Source organism: Anser brachyrhynchus (genome assembly GCF_964034855.1).
Source record: "Anser brachyrhynchus genome assembly, chromosome: 6".
NCBI classification, from domain to species: Eukaryota; Metazoa; Chordata; class Aves; order Anseriformes; family Anatidae; genus Anser; species Anser brachyrhynchus.
The window spans coordinates 4,076,121-4,095,255 of record NC_137700.1 but is presented as its reverse complement, the minus strand read 5'-3'; the positions used below and the strand labels follow the sequence as shown (position 1 = coordinate 4,095,255).

General features: G+C 38.5%; 1 pseudogene across 1 annotated transcript; it reads right to left on the bottom strand.

Moving 5' to 3' along the window:
* Window positions 1-8,217: 8,217 nt before the first annotated feature.
* On the bottom strand, window positions 8,218-18,884 carry LOC308196964 (ubiquitin carboxyl-terminal hydrolase 42-like; annotated as a pseudogene). The gene is made up of 15 exons: window positions 18,656-18,884; window positions 17,748-17,948; window positions 16,551-16,661; window positions 16,288-16,390; window positions 16,057-16,124; window positions 15,830-15,900; window positions 15,213-15,295; window positions 13,872-13,983; window positions 13,371-13,511; window positions 13,077-13,177; window positions 12,475-12,616; window positions 11,086-11,795; window positions 10,627-10,715; window positions 9,198-10,298; window positions 8,218-8,699 (listed from the first exon to the last, which is right to left on the bottom strand). The product of its transcript is annotated as a ubiquitin carboxyl-terminal hydrolase 42-like (transcript).
* Between the last annotated feature and the right edge of the window lie 251 nt (window positions 18,885-19,135).

The window sequence follows — 19,135 nt, the reverse complement described above, 5'->3', positions numbered from 1 at the left end:
AGAGGAAGAGACTGGAGGAACCTTTTCTATTCTATAGACTTTCCCCCACGAATGTGGAATTGCAGGCTACTTGGATGAATGTTCGAATGTAAGGGAGCAAGCCTCAGCCAAAGGAGGTAGAATCCTTGCTTAAGAGGAAGTAGCAGTGTGGGGACATCTTTGCTTAATGGGAGCCGTTTAAACTCTTCATAGAAACTCAATAAGCTCTACATCTTATGTTTGGAAAGCAGTATGGTTACGCAGCTGCTAACCTAATGACTTGAGTCTTCTGCTCTGCAACCACGTTTTGTTTTCAAGCAGTGCATACATCAGTTTAGGCTTTGGACAAGGAGATTTGTAATGCAAATAGTGATAAACCAGAATCAGTGCTACTGACGAGTGTAATGGTGAAATGCAGCAAATCAAGTGTTCCTGGAGAACTGTGAGATTACAAAACCAATAAGCCATGAAGCACTTTTTTTTTTTTTTTTTAATCAATTCTTATATGCTGAAATAACACCTTCAAGAAAATCTGTTTATCCAGCCAGGCGACGGTGTCTACCTGTAAGCACAAAGGAAACGCCTTGAGAGTTCGTTTGCTGTATTTGAAGTTCTTATACCCTGCAGAAATAATTATTTAGAGTAACATGTAACTGAGGAGATCGTAGCAGGAAGTATATTATTTCTAGCATTAAATTGCTGCCCCGTTGCCAGTGCAATCTAGGGAGAGAACTGTATATAATAGTTAAACTCCCCTGGACTGACTTAAATTTTAAAATATTCTGACAAAGTAAGCTCTAAATCACTTGACATTTTGAACAGTTTTAAACGGGTACAAAACCGAAGCTTTATAAACCAAGCAGCATTTATAATGCTTCATATATAAAAACAATGCCTATTTTTAAGATTTGTTACATATCTATGTAGATACGCTTGCTGGAAAAGCCAGGTCTGTTGTAGACCAAATGCTGCAGATTAAGACTTGTGGCTTACCAGTTCCATTTCTGTATTTTCTTGGAAAATGTTTCGAGTTAGAGTTTAAATATAAAATGTAAATACTGTACAGATATATATTGAAATAAGTATTTCTTGGTGTACACAGGTGATTTGCATGACAAATACTCTGTATCGATCATTGTTAAAAACGCAATGTTCTGTGTAAATCCACTGCGTATTAATCTTTTCATTTATCATCAAGAGCTGTTACTTAAGCCTGGACATTCTCAAAAATAAAGTGTGAAACTATATACCATTGTGTAGCTCCTCCTTTATCAAGAGTACATGCAAGATAATTGCTCCTTTTTTTTTTCTTTCTAGAGGATGATTCAATTTTATAGCATGGATTATAACCGCTCTTGCAAGTGACCTTCTTTTAAGCACAACAGTTTAAATGATCAGGTTACAGAGAAAACCCTTTCACTGCAAAATAGATTCAATAAAGACTTGTGGCTTACCAGTTTCATTTCAAAACCCAAGGTGTTGGGTTTGATGGAAAAATGGTTGGTTTGGATGGTAAAAAGGTCGTCCGTTTTGATGGTAGGTTTAGTCTGAGTATTGAAGGCTTCCATCAGTAAGCTCTGCATCTGAAAGACAAAGGGAAGAAATGTCATTCCCTGTTGTGATACTCAACATGGAACTGTCTGGCTCAGTGGTTTTCTTTCTAAAGAGAGAAGTCACAAGCCTGCACACAGCTTGATCTGCTCTCTGACTACAGGGCTGAACTGACTGGAGAAGGCAGCTTCCAAAGCCCTCCCATTAAACTGACTGCATTTCAGTTCCATGCTAAAATTGGTCAACTGTACAGAATATTAGGACAAAGCTACCTGTTTTGATAGCAAACGGTAGACCTTAGGTAAGTTGCATTCATTTGAAGGTTTGACTGGACGGCATCCTTGTTTTACTAGTGATCTTGTGGTCAAGCTGACCAAATCCTAGCCACAGAACAGAAGCGTTCAGAAACTGGCTAGAGAGAGCACTTATTAGAGAGAGCAGGAATTTAACTGCTTTAACGCTGCTCTTTCTCTCACGTATCTGGAATTTCCTTAAATCACAAATTATCACTAGCTATCCTTGTTAATTTATTCAAAGTAACATGAGTCCAGGTGAAAAGGCACACTCTAACAAGTCCTCAGTTGTTCCTAGTCTGCTCCTAGCTTACTTGAGAGGTTCAATACAGTAAGAAATAAATAAATAAATAAATAACCTGCTGAAGTGGCCTTTTTTCAGATTAGATTCCACCATTCAGAAAATCCTGCTTAAGAGATGTTTTTTCTTTTCTTTGAAAGACTGACCTTCCCCCACATGAAACTAATTAGTATCTTTAGGCTTGATGAAATACATGAATTCCTCAATTTACCAAAATTGCTTTGCACAGCCCTCCCATCCTGCTTATGTTGCAAGCAGCGTATCTAAGTGGGGTACTGTTGGGGTACATCTCTTTCACTCATGTAGCCCAGTGATCCCAATGCCCTGGACTTGTGTAATGTGTGCAAGACATTTACTTTCTCCCTATACTTTTGACTGGTTTAGAATAAGCGAGTTCGCCATCTGCTGGCCAGAGAATTCACCGAAGCCCAAAGAGCATTAGAGCAGACGCATTTTCTTCTGTGCTATTCCTGATTTATCAGCTAGAAGAGACACAGTTTAGTACAATCAGGATTCTTTTGACATTAGTAGCATAAAAAGTCTATTTTTGCAACACTGGTATTTGAAAGACCTCCGTTCAGTCCCTAATTTTGTTCTTGATAATGGGACAGATTGTATTAATGTTTGCAAGAATGTGTGAACAACCAGCCTCCCCTCCATGTCGTATTTTAAGATTAAAACTTGTGGTCGTCCCTGTCTCAAAACACAGTCATGCTTTGCAACAATCGCACTCCCTCTTTAGCTTGAAGGAACTTGTCAGTGCCAGAATCTACTGACTATGGCAATTTACTTCATCATCCAAACCGGGCAGAATTTTTGAAAACCTCTAGCAAGATTTCACTTCTCCAAACATTATGTAGAAGACATTCAGCTGTAAAGCAAGAAGATGAAGTCCTTTGTTTCCTATGCCAGAATGACATTTTCAACACTGAACAGGATTGTCACCGACCGTTAACTGGTTGTTAAGTTGTGGCTAGGTATAAAATGTAGAAAATGTTTAAAAATAAAACTTGCCTTTGGATAGTGAACTGTCTTCTTCGGGGATTACTTCAGTTACCTGTAAGAGGAAAACAGATGATTTGGGGGGGTTGTTTGTTTTTAAGAACGGGTGCAGTCTTGCCAGTAATTTAGCTGGTATTTTTCAAAGTGACCTCTTAGAAACTTTACAGCACTGTTGAATCAACATGTCTCTAACCCTACAATTAAATAATGCTAAAAGATGCAGCAATTTATCTTCCTGCAAGTGCTTATTAAGATATCTGAGTAACTGCGACCGTGGCTTCATCACAGATATATATATATATATATATATTTAATACTACACACTTCTGCTCAGAAAGAAAATCACGGAAAATGTAAAATTTCATTTGAGATGCTGAATTTGTTGCAGTGTGAGATCTTCTTCATCACATGATTCTATTCGTAATTAAACCATATTATCTACTGAGAGACCAAGATTACGACAAGAACAGCACAGAGTTCAGCATGAAGCCGATCAGGAGCTCAAGTTTGTACTTATTTTTTTGTAAGGAGATGTACCAAGCTGGCTTTTTTATTGTTTCATCAGCACATTTCTAAGCCTATACGAGCAGGGGAAAAAAAAAAAAAACAAAAAAAAAACAAGTAGAACAATTGCAGGGCTCCTCAGTTTACAGCATGAGGTCGCTTTTTCCAGGTGAAAAGCAGAGCCATAAGTGGCAGTACACTAAAGCCCTGGCACGTGGAGATCCGAGAGGAGAGCTGTTTGGCCCTCCTTTTCACTCCTGGGAACCACATACCTCAAAACCCACAGACTATGGGATATATCTCAGAGAAATCTTGGGAAAGGAGAGCATGAAGAGCATGTTTGTAAATTTATTTCTCCCTGGGCTTCTTCTGCTTCTCCAAGAAATACTTGTTTGAATATAACTTTGGCAGCAGTACTTATGCTGTTTTGCACCTACCACATTTAAAACTCCTACAAAAAACTGAAAAGTTAGACTGAAAAGCATCTCTTTCCGTTCTACTTTGTAAAGCTGCATGTTTTCCTCATGCAAAACAACAGGGGAATGGAAGCTAGAAAAGGAAATGCTGAATGTAAAACAAAACAAAACAAACCTCAGCCCTCCAGGACAAAAGCCGATAACTAAGTGCTTTCTAACATGCTGATTAGGTTTCAAGAGGATACCGCTTTAAATAAGTGTAATTGTCTGTCCATAGGCAGAAGCTGAATAATGGCAGGATGAATATCTATACTTAATTTTTTGTTACTGTCTTCCTGTAGCACACAGGGACTTGTTACGTTTAGGGAAAATGCTAACCTAATGGAGGGTTTAAACCATAAGCTAGTTTGTTATACCAAAATGACTGAGAGAACAAAGCATAAAGTGTTTTCAGATTTCTAGTACACCTTGATTGCTATCCATTAAACTTAAGACAGGTTAAACAAAGCACAGGAAATAAGAGAACTCCTAGTCCCACAACTGGCAAATTGTGCGCACACTTTCCATTCCTGAGAAAATAATACACAAACCTGAAAAATGCATTTAACTGAGAAACGAAGACATCCTTGTCCTATTGGAAGACTAAGGTGACAGCTCTTGGGCTCAGTGATTTTCAGATAAGCTCCAGTCTTCAACTTGCAGACACCAGTGACAGCTCCTTTTTTTGCATTGAAAGGGAAAATGTTTCAACAACACATTGAAAACATACTTAAGGGACAAGAAACAAAATCAAGACTGCAGTGAGAAGGAAAACAGAAAAACAATACTGGGAAAAAAAAAAAAAAGAGAAAAGAGAAAAGACCTTGGTCTTTGTATCGACCAACGAGATAAGCCTTACACATTTTTAAGTTTATTTTTGACGATTGATTGATGCGTTACCAGATATTAAGTACTAATCAAGAGCAAATATTAACACTAGTAAGAATAAATCCGATCCACCAGCCCTTATTCAAAATACATCAATTTCTAATTTGGAGACAACGTCTCTCTGACAAGGAAGTAGAAAAGCTGTAAATACCGATATAGTTTCCTCTCCCGATGTTCCATATACATACCGACGCTGTTCCTACACCTACACTCTGAGCATAAATTTATGTTGACATGAGTATCGGGTGTTATTTCTCTCTCTGTTTGCCTTGAGAGACTCTCCTCCTGTCCACTGAAAAGTAAACTCAAGATTCCAGATCAGTTAAGACAGTTGCTAGCCCCCCATTCAGAGTTCTGCAGCAGCACTGTTCAGATTTTTCAGCAGTCTCTTTACAAAATGACCACTTATAAGTGTACAAAAACACTTATCACCTAGCTTCTCAGTAGGTACACGTTTGGCCTCTCTTAAGCAGAGAGTCAATCACAGCTTAAGATTTTATACAAGATCCCATTTTCAAGTTTGGGGTTATTTCAGAAAATCTTTTTGCCTAGAAACAGTACTACTAGTAACACTTGAACTGGTTTGCCAGCACAACCTTTTACCGTGTTAGAAATGATGTTGACTTCTACCTTCATGTAGCATACATAGTGTCCTGTGCGACAGCTGATTCCATGATGCACCAGCACCGCATATAAGGCGTAGAGGAGTGGTTCTCCACTTGACTGAGACATGTAGGCTCGGAGGTCCAAATACTCAGGATATTTTACCTCCTAAAGAGAGACCAAGAAGATAGAAAAATTATATCAGAGTACTTCGCGGACTAGCCAGAGAAAAACACTTCCAAAAACCAGAGACTGGAATTATATGAATATATTTCTTGATTCACTAAAAATAAGTCTTCCCATAAGCAATGTTTAATACTAGAAGTTGCAGACAACTGTTTCCTGATGAATTAGCCTTCTCAGAGGAAAGTATATGCTTCTTGTCAAGCAGGAACTTTACTGATATTAAGAGAAAAATGAAAAAAAGAGAAAATGAAAATAAAAGCAGACCATTTCTCTATATTCTTAAGATATATTCTTAATATACCTTGTTGATCTTTCCACCTGTGAAATCTGCAAATCTTTTCAGTGATATTGTGAGAACGTTGGAAGAACGGTGTATGGTAAATCTCTTGGATGCAGGAACCATCTTTTTACACCTTAAAAACAAGCAGAGACAAGTGTTTGAAAGCATCTTCTTTTTCGCCCCCAAAACAAACTCCTTTTAATGTCTCACGCATGCTTATGCTATTTGAATGATATTTACTTGCATCATGTGTTTGGTTTTTTCTTTTCATAAACCCATGCACTGCATGTCACGTTTGTTAATACAGAGAAGAAGGTAAGTTTTACCAACAACTCAGAGCATAGCGGGAACAGGAATCTCTCACGAAAGCGTATTACCAGGGAGTTATAAAATATAAACAAAAAATAGTAAAAATGAGTTATATATAAGACTAATAACAGTTATCAGCAATGGAAAAAGTACTGTACATGTGCAAGGCCTTTCCTTTTAAGCTCACAAAAAGACAGAAAATTCTGGCTTTAAGTGTGACTGAACCGATCACACCTCAAAGAGCACGTTAAGGAAGGACCATGCAATTCAGATGTGAGGTGCTATTACAGTTCTTTCTCTTCCTCAGACATCACTTATGAGAATCCTGAATACGCTGCATGTTGCTTTCTAGGATCCGCAGGCTAAGACGAACCTGGGATTAAATTGCTTTAATAACCTATTGGACGCTCTTGATTCGACACCCTAATTTCCTTAGTATCCAACAACAAGAAGTGGATACTGCATTTTTCATTTAGAGGGGTCAGGCATGAATCCTACAGAACTGAGCCGGGCACTCTGTGCTTTTCTGAGGGGATGTTTGACTAACAGCTTGTTTTGCCAAACCATCTTATGCAAATGTTCAATTGTTTCTCACATACGTAGAAACATCTTACATATTGATCAGCACAGAGAGCGCCTGAACTCAACAGGCTTTCCCTGTGCACGGGTTAGGCTTAAGGGAGCTCATTTCGGACATTAGTCCACATCGACAGGTTTCACAGTTCAAGAGCTGTGCAAGACGCTGTTTAGTGAGCCAGCACAGGCTGCTAACATTCATTACCACAGAGCCAGCTCACATTCCCTGACACTCAATCTAACTTTGTTTCACAGTGAACGCTAGGACCTGCAGCAACCTGCTGCTGCCTTCCACTCCAAATCATTCTCCACAGCTCCTTGCTTCAGCTCACCACTACTTACTGGGCATGTCTTTTCACTTCTGCCAATATGAATATTTCAGCATGCAGCTACACGCCTAGGAAGCTTGACAAGCCATGGTGCAGACAATGCTACGAGCAAAGTCCAATATCAGCTAATAGCCACTCTTCTTAGATTTCCAAAACAGATGTAACGTTTTCAAGTTTGGGATTATTTCCGTGCACCAGTTGTTTAAACAAAATGAAGCAACAACAACAACAACGAAGCTGCGTCTCCTTATTTCTAAATGAAGTTAAAAGATAACTTATGCTCTAAGTCATGCAATACATAAAACTAATATCTAGCATTAAGACATAATTAGTTAATAATCTCACTCGCTACATTTGTAGCAATTCTCTCCATCCAGCTCTTCAGGTTTCACAAATCGTTCTAGAGCTCTGGTAACAGATGAAACCGCCTAGAGGAGCGAGAGAGAAGAGCGTAAAGTCACTGTAAATTCAAAATTCCAGAGACGCACTAGGAGTTTATAAGAGAACCTGACTAATACATACTTAAGCGATCTACTATGAGCACTGTCAAGAAGGAGGCAGAAAGAGCATGCTCAGCGTTTACCTCACCTGGAAGTCATTTTACTTTGAAACAAATCATTTTCCAGTAACGCAGACAGCATCTATAGTGTGCTTTGTCATCAATACTGGCAACAAATCCAGCAGTCTAACAATTAGATGTATATTGAGGTAGAACAACAAAGAAGTTTTGACAGTATCATAATTTGTGCAGACATAAAATTCTTTCCGCTTAAACCCAATGCAAATTTGGAGACTCTTTACATGGCTTCCATCAGCGCATTCCTCTATATTCTTAAACCTATAATAGCAGGGAAAAAAAGAAAAAGACAAAAAAAAAAAACAAAAAGGAGAAAAAAAGCAGGATTTTTACATAGTATATATTTTTACATATTACATAGTTTACATATCCCTCCACATGCTGTTCTGAATAATAGCCAAAATATTCATAGCCACTGTATTTGTTCTCCCCACACAGCTGAAAAAACAACATTTGAAACATATTTTTCAAAACATATTTTAATATCCAGCAGACTGTTCAGTCATCAAGCATTTAAAGACTGTTTTAGATAATCTCTAGATTAATCTAAAAGGAATCCCATAAACATGCTGCAGCCGCTTACCTTTAATATACTCGCTGGATGCGATGTTTCTTCCTTTCACCTGCACTGGAAGGCTTCCCTTCCTTGTGAGGTTGTTTACTGCCCTCACTTCTGCATTGCTCTCATAAAGAGCCATCTGGAGGATGGGATTCTTCCTTCTTCTCCCGGGTTTTCTTCTGGAAACGAGGATCTAAGTGTTCCAAGAAGCCTTTCACTTTCCTGATGTTTCTCCTTTTTCTTCTTTTTGTTACGCTTGCGATTGGCATTGTCAAAGTGGAGCGCAGAGAAATACAAATCATAAAGTCTGAAAGAAACATGCAAGTTAAAAAGAGAAAAAAAGATGTGGCACTTGTTGCATACAGGAAACTTTATTTATTTTACCACAGGCGATGATTTGCCGCATGTCAGCTATTTTGTGGTACTTTGTGCACATGTAACTTCCTTTAGATGCAGCAAACTTAAGCCCTCAGATTGAAGGACCATAGGTCCTGGTTGGTACACAGATCATTAACAATGGTTAGCTCTGGAATATGTGCAAGTAAAAAAAAAAAAATATTTTAACCTAATCCAGAATGGTGTGCAGATGTGATTCGAACTACGTGGTCCAAAGCTAGTGCTCTGACACAATTCAGCAATACCTTTCCTGTCTTCACTGATCAACCTAATGATCCCCAGTCATGATCCCCAGCCAGATTATGCTATCTAAATAACTCAGAAACTATGAAAAAAAAAACAAAACATGAGAAGCACCCAGAAAAGAATTAGGAAAAAAAATGCTGATTAGGCTGGAATCCCTGCTTACTTGGAATCCTTCTCTCCCTGTTTATCTTCAGACTTCTTTTTCTTCTAGAACTTCTTATATTTTTTCATGTTTTCACCACCTAAAACCTCCTTTTCTACCTTTCTGCGTTGCCTTTCTATTTCACTTTCACTACCTTCTGCACGAGTATATTGTCTTTTTCTGTTTCCTTCTTTTGCCTTTTTCTGGCGACAGTTCTCCAAATGAGCTGACACAGGTGGAAGTGCATGTCTCTCACGCGAATGTTTTCCAGAATGTTGCTGAGCTACTGAGCAACGATGTGAGTCTGCTCTGGGTGTGCTAAAGTGATGTACATCTTCCTCTCTCAAGAGGGAACCGTGAGGCCATCTGCTTTTGTAATGATAACGCTTATGTGACCTGCTGGAGTAAGTCTGAGTCAATTTGTCAAAGTCTTTATCACCGTGAGAGAACTTTCTCTCTCTACTGTCTCCTGCTGCATGAGGTGAATAGTAATCCTTGTAATAGCTACATTTTTCCCATTTCCGTGGTTCATCTTGATAGTATCTTTCTCTGCTCCAACTTCTTTCCCCTTTGGAATGGTAATATCTAGCGCTATCTTGTTCTGATCTTCCTCTGCTTCGAGATCTGTACTTTGAATATTTTACTGGTCTTCTGCCATTATCAGGGCTGTTCCTTTCACTATGGGAAGATCTGTACCTGCTTCCCTCCCAATACTCCTGCTTGTGACGCTTTTGCTTAACAACTTCCACACTCCGAGAGCACCTTCTCTTGCTGGAATGACCATCTTTTTGACTCTCCTTCTCTTCAGTAGGAGAATGTTCCCTCTTTCTCTGGTAACGCTCTTTGTCAGATTTTTTAGTCTCGTCCTTTGTATCTTGGCATCTATCTGTAATAGCTAAGGAGGAAAGGTTTTTAGAACTACATTCACTGTCAGACTTTAGAGGGGAAGTTTGCCGCAATTTCTCACCAGTCTCAGAAGACTCTTTGATGTAGAAAACATTTTCTTCTGAAATCAGTTCATGTTCTTTTGATCTTCTTGGTTTCTCCTTGTCTCCACGGTCATCACATTGGTACTGTTCAAGGTATTCATCATTCTCAGTAGATTTCGGAGGTCCCGGGACACTGCACAAAATAAAAACACGTTTCCGTCTCCCTCCACCTGCTGCTCTGAGAAAAAAGGGGTGGGGGCGACGGGGGAACAGCCAATGTTTCTCCAGATAATGGAGAAAAACGGAAAAACATTCTATGAAGAAACACAAGTTCTCCGCGAGGCACCAGCCTGCATCAGAGTGCTATGCACAGTGTCGATCATTAGTTCTGTTCGCAACACTGGCCATACAGTACGGAATTCTACTGATTTAAATCCTTCCATTAAATAGTATTAGTAGACAGATAAAACCGCAATGAACTTCCACAAAATCTTGTCTTAATCAGACTGTGCTCATTTTACCTTCTTTCCTCTGACAAGCTGTTCAGCTGGCTGGCCGTGAGGGATTCCATGATGACTTCTCGAGGGACTGGAGGCATAGCTCCAGGCATCTGCAACTAAAACGCACAAGTCAGCAGACAGAAAAAATACCATTTGTGCTGAGGACTAGTCTTCTCAGAATTTCTACATTAAATGCTAAGCAAGATCGCTTTGTGTTGTATGCATTATCTACACTTCAAAGATAACGCCAACTCACCTCCCAAAATCTACTTTATGAAACTTAAGAATTTTTATCTCAGCTCAGCTTAAGCTGACAAGTTCTAATGTCAGCTCAGCTCTGCAAATTCTAATGGCATAATATCACAAAGGGTTACGATCAAATTTGTGCTGTGTTTTCTCAGCATTTCGCCTGAATTAGGAACATGATAAACACTCCCGAATACATCGTGGGTGAGAAATTCTCGATGGAGCAAACTACTATGTTTCAAGCAATCCGTTTGTTTTAGAAAAGAACATCTCACAAGGTTTAACAGGTTCAACTTGGCAAGTGGAATCATCAAGTTTCAGTCCGTTTTCTTTAGATTCATGAACTAAACTAATAGCACCATTCAGTGAATCAGTGTTTGGCAGCTCATGCTGGGATCTTCCTTCATCAGCATTCTGACAGGAAGAATGGGAATTCTGCGATGTACGGACTACCTTTCCAACCAAAATTCCACATTGCATTGCAATTCCTTTTAAATAAGCCCTTTGACTCCTCCTCAGATTTTCCTGAAGATTCTGCACCGTAAGGGACTGTGTTATCAGAGCTGAGTTTAGGATTTCCATTCACCTTTGGCTCCACAAAAATTTCAGCAGAAACTCTTTTTTTTTTTTTTTTGTATTTGTATTTGCTTCATTTGCTTTACCGAATTTGTGATTGTGGATGAAGGAACAGCCTTGTAGAGATCTTCATCCTCCACAGCACTGCTAAGACAGTCAGGCTGTGACACAGTCTGACGAGCAGGCAATTTATTGTGAATACTGATGGTGATCTTCTGGTTTTTTGACGTATCAGTAATTGAAGGCCTGGTAATCGCCTGTTCTTGAACACAGGCCATTGGTGGTGCTGAAGATGGCCTTTTTAGGGTGACACCAGTGGTATTTGCATCCTCTTTTATGGATCCATTTCCATTTAAACGACTTGAATTCTGTATTTAAAAAGAAGAAATTGCAAGACGGGTTAATGGAAACACTCCATTTAACATTTTTAAACATGTCATTCTCCTACTAAGTATTTCTACAAATGGTCTTAACACCTAAAAAGCAAAAAACACTGCCCTTAAAAGATAAATGCAAGTCCCATAAGTGTATTTAATTCCTGCTTTTGGTTTACTGCATATTGATATCAAATTAACATCATTTTTGAAAACCATCCAAACAACTTAACATTGCCTAAAGCTATTCCCAAATATATTTAGTTTCCCCTTTAAACATACCCCAAAAAGCCTGGAATAATTGTTCTGGTGCTCAGGAATAAGACAATTTGGTTTCCCTGTCTTAGCTAAAGTGACGTCGATAGGAAAAACAAGTCCTCTTTTAAATGATTCGAGGATTAGTACACTCTACTTAAATTGTCAAAGAGCGTAGCTCTCTGTGCTTTACAAAGCTGTCTAGGAGGTATAAACAATGGAGTCGCATGGCTGCGCAATTCAGCAGTAACCACTGTTTGAATGACTCTGGCTGTAGCATGAGGGCTGTGAAGACAGCTGCAGCGTGGGAAGGAAAACAAAACAAAGATGCCAAAAACCAAACAAAAAACCCCACACCAAACCCCAAACCCACTGTCCGTTTGGTGCCATTATCTGCCCTCCCGCTTCCCTAAATTACCTTAATCATATGAGGAGGAAGTCGTGGTCCCAGAAATCCAGCCTGCTTACTGTTAGCCCCCCGCTGACCAGGGGGGAATGAACAGGGATAAGACGGTGCTGCTAAGTAAAAAGCACGTTCTCCGAGCGTCAAATCATAGCGCCTTCAGAAAAGAGCAGTGATCTCAGTTTAGTTTTTCTTTCGGCCTACTCTTGGATTAAATCCCATCCTATAATTTTATAGGAACAGTTCATACGATATGGAAGCCTTCTCTACAGAAGACTTAGCCAAGACTACAAACTGAAAAGTAGGTAACAGTCTTCCTACTATGACTATCACTTTCAGAGCAATAATTCATTCTTACACCACAGATGGCCTTCATTTCTCTCCTTCTCTAAATTAGCCAGCTACAGATAACACATATACAGCAATTTACACAAGTGCTGCAGTTTAAGGCCAAGCAACAAAAGATAATAAATGACAGAGAATTTCAGGTTAGACAGAACTGAATTAGAGAAATAATCATCTTTTCCTGGGAGAGAAAGAAAAACACTTGCAAAAAGAAAAGTATCAATAACAGGAGAGTAAATCTCTTCTGAACACATTTGAATACTTGTTATTACCTGATATAAAAAAGTAAGTAAGCTTGCTGACCAAGAACTCTTTTAATGTCAGTACGGACTACTTTTGCATCATTCATCTGATACCAAAGTCCATTACCAGCCTGCAAATAAAGACAACGATATCTTCAGATGAATTGCATGTTTTCCAAATGAAATCACAGATAGCAATAAAATACACACGTGTCAAATAAACATATAATGAAATCTTTTTCCCTAGAAACAGTACTACTAGTAACACTTGAACTGGTTTGCCAGCACAACCTTTACCCTGTTAGAAATGATGCTGACTTCTACCTTTATGTAGCATACATAGTGTCCTGAGCGACAGTTGATACCATGATGCACCAGCACCGCATATAAGGCATAGATGAGTGGTTCTCCACTTGATTGAGACATGTAGGCTCGGAGGTCCAAATACTCAGGATATTTTACTTCCTAAAGAGAGACCAAGAAGATAGAAAAATTATATCAGAGTACTTCGCGGACTAGCCAGAGAAAAACACTTCCAAAAAACAGAGACTGGAATTATATGAATATATCTCTTGATTCACTAAAAATAAGTCTTCCCATAAGCAACGTTTAATACTAGAAGTTGCAGACAACTGTTTTCTGATGAATTAGCCTTCTCAGAGGAAAGTATATGCTTCTTGTCAAGCAGGAACTTTACTGATATTAAGAGAAAGAATAAGCCGTAGTCGTTAGTCTACAATTATTGTCTGAAAATATTAACAACTTTCAGCTTTGGGGGATGTCCCATTACATGATGACAAAGTTGCATTACAGCGGGAAATATACCTTGTTGATCTTTCCACCTGTGAAATCTGCAAATCTTTTCAGTGATATTGTGAGAACGTTGGAAGAACGGTGTATGGTAAATCTCTTGGATGCAGGAACCATCTTTTTACACCTTAAAAACAAGCAGAGACAAGTGTTTGAAAGCATCATCTTTTTTGCCCCCAAAACAAACTCGTTTTAATGTCTCATGCATGCTTATGCTATTTGAATGATATTTACTTGCATCATATGTTTGGTTTTTTCTTTTCATAAACCCATGCACTGCATGTCACGTTTGTTAATACAGAGAAGAAGGTAAGTTTTACCAACAACTCAGAGCATAGCGGGAACAGGAATCTCTCACGAAAGCGTATTACCAGGGAGTTATAAAATATAAACAAAAAATAGTAAAAATGAGTTATATATAAGACTAATAACAGTTATCAGCAATGGAAAAAGTACTGTACATGTGCAAGGCCTTTCCTTTTAAGCTCACAAAAAGACGGAAAATTCTGGCTTTAAGTGTGACTGAACCGATCACACCTCAAAGAGCACATTAAGGAAGGACCATGCAATTCAGATGTGAGGTGCTATTACAGTTCTTTCTCTTCCTCAGACATCACTTATGAGAATCCTGAATACGCTGCATGTTGCTTTCTAGGATCCGCAGGCCAAGACGAACCTGGGATTAAATTGCTTTAATAACCTATTGGACGCTCTTGATTCGACACCCTAATTTCCTTAGTATCCAACAACAAGAAGTGGATACTGCATTTTTCATTTAGAGGGGTCAGGCATGAATTCTACAGAACTGAGCCGGGCACTCTGTGCTTTTCTGAGGGGATGTTTGACTAACAGCTTGTTTTGCCAAACCATCTTATGCAAATGTTCAATTGTTTCTCACATACGTAGAAACATCTTACATATTGATCAGCACAGAGAGCGCCTGAACTCAACAGGCTTTCCCTGTGCACGGGTTAGGCTTAAGGGAGCTCATTTCGGACATTAGTCCACATCGACAGGTTTCACAGTTCAAGAGCTGTGCAAGACGCTGTTTAGTGAGCCAGCACAGGCTGCTAACATTCATTACCACAGAGCCAGCTCACATTCCCTGACACTCAATCTAACTTTGTTTCACAGTGAACGCTAGGACCTGCAGGAACCTGCTGCTGCCTTCCACTCCAAATCATTCTCCATAGCTCCTTGCTTCAGCTCACCACTACTAGAAAATGAAGCAACAACAACAACAACAATGCTGCGTCTCCTTATTTCTAAATGAAGTTAAAGGATAACTTACGCTCTAAGTCATGTAATATATAAAACTAATATCTAGTATTAAGACATAATTAGTAATAATCTTACTCGCTACATTTATAGCAATTCTCTCCATCCAGCTCTTCAGGTTTCACAAATAGTTCTAGAGCTCTGGTAACAGATGAAACCGCCTAGAGGAGCGAGAGAGAAGAGCGTAAAGTCACTGTAAATTCAAAATTCCAGAGACGCACTAGGAGTTTATAAGAGAACCTGACTAACACATACTTAAGCGATCTACTATGAGCACTGTCAAGAAGGAGGCAGAAAGAGCATGCTCAGCGTTTACCTCACCTGGAAGTCATTCTACTTTGAAACAAATCATTTTCCAGTAACGCAGACAGCATCTATAGTGTGCTTTGTCATCAATACTGGCAACAAATCCAACAGTCTAACAATTAGACGTATATTGAGGTAGAACAACAAAGAAGTGTGACAGTATTATACTTTGCGCAGCAATAAAATTCTTTCCCCTTAAACCCAATGCAGACGTGGAGACTATTTACAGGGGTTCCACAGAAGGACAAAGTCCAATCCACTTTCTAACCACCACCAAGCTCTTATATTTTAACATTGTACGTGGTTTGGTTTTTTAAGTTAAACAAGTTTAATTTAGAAAGTTATACATGTACTTAAACATCATGAATTATATTTACAAAACCTCCTACCTTTACATCCAAAGTGATATCAAGAAATGCCTCATACGTATCCGAAACTGCTTTGCAATTCAAGCACTTCACTGGAAGCAAAATATAAATGCTTAACAACACGTGAAGGAGACTAACTGTCCACATTCAAGTTGTCGATAGATACTACTTCAGACAAACTACAGACTGCTTTACTACCGACAAAAGACACAGATCAGTTCTAAGGACAGGAATATTTTTAAAAGTACCTCTTGATCTTAGAAATCCTCCAAATATTTGATGAATGATGGTGGTAGCTTGAGAAGATCTGTCCAATCTGGAAATAAATTATAATCAGACCTCAGAAGATTTAAGGCACACAGTTAACTCTTCAAAGAGTTTTATGAAAACCAAGGATGACCTAGACTTTCAGTTTTGATAGTAAATAAAGGCCTAAAAGGTGCTAGAGAACGTATAAAAGTGAATTTGTTTATGCTTACTTGGTGCTTCCATTCAAGCACGCTTCCTGCATAGCATCAACAGTATAGCGCAAGAACTCGTGTGCGTCTTCTTGACTGCCAAAACGGAAATGTTGTCCTATTCCTAAATAAGAAGATGATAGTATTCACCTCATTTAAAAATGAAGTAATTCTCCTGTTTCTAAAATCTCTCTTCTTTACAGTGTTAAAACCATTTATACACATCAAATAATTATTTGAAGATTACAAGATGCTGAAAAAGAAACACATCTGAAGCCACTTACGACTGAGATTATTGATAACACGCGTAGGCTCGATGGCATCAACAGTGCAACGCAGGGCCTGGTTAATGTGAGTCTCCATCGTGCACATCATGCAAAAATCTTGTTCACGACCTGAAGAGTGAAAGAAGAAAGCATCCCAGTCTAGCGAAACAGACATAACTACAAACAAACATATAAGTAACATTTAAACTACAGATACAATATCCACTCTCCTTGTCCCAACAGTCTCCTAACATTTCATTTCACACAACTTTATAGAATAAAAATATCCATTAAGCCTGTATTCAAGTGCATTTTGTGATGAGAAATCTAAAAGACTACTGCAAAGTCACGTTTGTAAAGGCTGACAGGAATGTGAACTCCACAGGTTGCAAAATGTATGAGGAAAGAATATTTGACCTTGATGATACAGCATTAAGAGATCGTGGGTTATTTTCAGCACAGTGCTGTCAGGTGAGCTTCATGATACAGAGCTACGAGTCCTTTGGGAGAAAGGAAAAATTACAGTAATGTATGTAATAGTACTTCTGCCCTCCTTTTTTCAACAGGATTCTTAACTGAAACGATTTCTATATACAGGAAGAAAACAGTTAAATTTCTAGGTATCGATACAAAGATACCAGCCTAAAAAGCATACAGGTTTAGTACAACATTTACTTTATAGTACAACATTTTATTTAGGACAAAATCAGTCTAGATTTTAATACAGTCCCACAAAAAAATCTAGTCGTGTTCATAACAGCTCATATTGCTTTCTAGGTTTTTTTTGTTTTTTTTTTTTTTTAATTGGTTCAACAACGAACAGACCATTTATTGTAGTGCATTATGGAACCTCGGCTGTGCAGACTAAAGACCTATGATGCCAACATCCTAAATTTTATTGCCTTTCTAGCAGCAGGAAGCCCAAATAGCCCAAATGCCAAATGTTCATTAAATGCATTACTGTCCAATGCACTTCATTATTCCCATGAAGCAAGAAAAGATCCTTTTAAAAAAACAAACAAACAAACAAACAAAAAAAACACATGGTGCATTAAACGCACTCCATATGCTATTCCGAGCCCACTGCTAATACAATGCTCAAAGCCAGCGTCTACAGGTAAAATCAGGCAAGTAAGTTTGTCTCACAGAATCACTGCTGTTCTTTCACCTTCACAGCTATCCAACAGATTTAAAATACTGTTAGAAAGTACTCACATGACTGGCTGTGCTCAAGAGAAAGCATGTAATTGGCAAGTGGGGGGGTGTAGGTCAAACACTGTAGAGTAGCATTAAGAAAACACGTGTTGCCAAGATTGTACAGGCCAACTCCAACACTTTGTGTTTCTTGCCAATCCATACGTATCTTCTCAGGTGGAAAAAGAATCCTTTGTGGCGGAGCAATTCCATCATTAACAACTGCAAGAAAGTTATATTTAAAAAGAGATTTTGTTTGTTTGTTTCTAAGAAAGGTATTAAGTATATATAGGTATAGTGAATATATAAAGTATATATAGGCATAGTAAAAATACTATTCTGTGGGAGCACCTAGAGGAACTAGCTACAATCCAAAACAGAAAAACTTATTGCAGACACCTTTAATACCGCCATATTCAAATTGGCTGGTCAACACAACGTTTTGGGAAAAAAAAGTTTAGTCAACCATTTTAATTTCTTCCTTATTATATGCTTTTTTCCTTATTATAACTTCAACCACAAACTTAGACTTGAAATTATATGGTAATAAATGCAAGGACAATGTAAAAACAAATAACTAGGAATGACGGTACCCCTACAAATATCAGATCTTTTCCTGAGCAATCTTAACATTCAAAAACCTGTGAATAATGGAACCTGTGAATAGCAACAACCAAACACTTTTCTTTGCAAAACAGAAAAGATATGGATGAATCAGTGCATTACAAAATGCTCCCCACATTTCTCTGTCGACTGTAAATATATCAAAATTAATTTCTGTAACGTCAGTCACTTCAGTTGCCTTAGGAGAATCGCTTTGGAAGTCTTTATTCACAGTAGTCCTGTTCTCTATCAGTGCAACAAGCAAGAACTACCACTTTCTACTTTTGTTTTGAAGAAAACGGAGGCAGGATAAAGCGCACACTTACTTAGATCTCTTTGGGCAAAAGGCTTAGATTTTTCAGAGGATCTACAATAAATAGCACCTCCACATCCTTGGGCCACAGAGACTTGGCTTGAATCTTCTGCAGGTGGTATCCGGCCCCAGTTTGCGGTGCGTGACATCAGTTTTTTAGTACTCGGTTTCTTGGATTTGCCAGACCGCCTTGAAGATGGCTTTTTAGACTTTGAAGATTTGGGCTTGTTAACTATGGTCATTGTTCTCATCTGCGACAGAGACAAATGTTCTGGCTGACGTAAGAATACCAAGAAGCATTCCAAGAAGAAAAGAGTAGTAGAAGTCCTGTCACTTAATCTCAAAGAAACGGCCTTGAAGAACTAAATTGCTGGTATGAATGATTTAAAAGGAATCCCCAAACTAAACACACAAAGGAAAAATTTCCATCAAAACTCTATCAGTATTACTTTTAGCTTCTGCAGAACTAGTGGCTGATGCCATTTCTTTCACT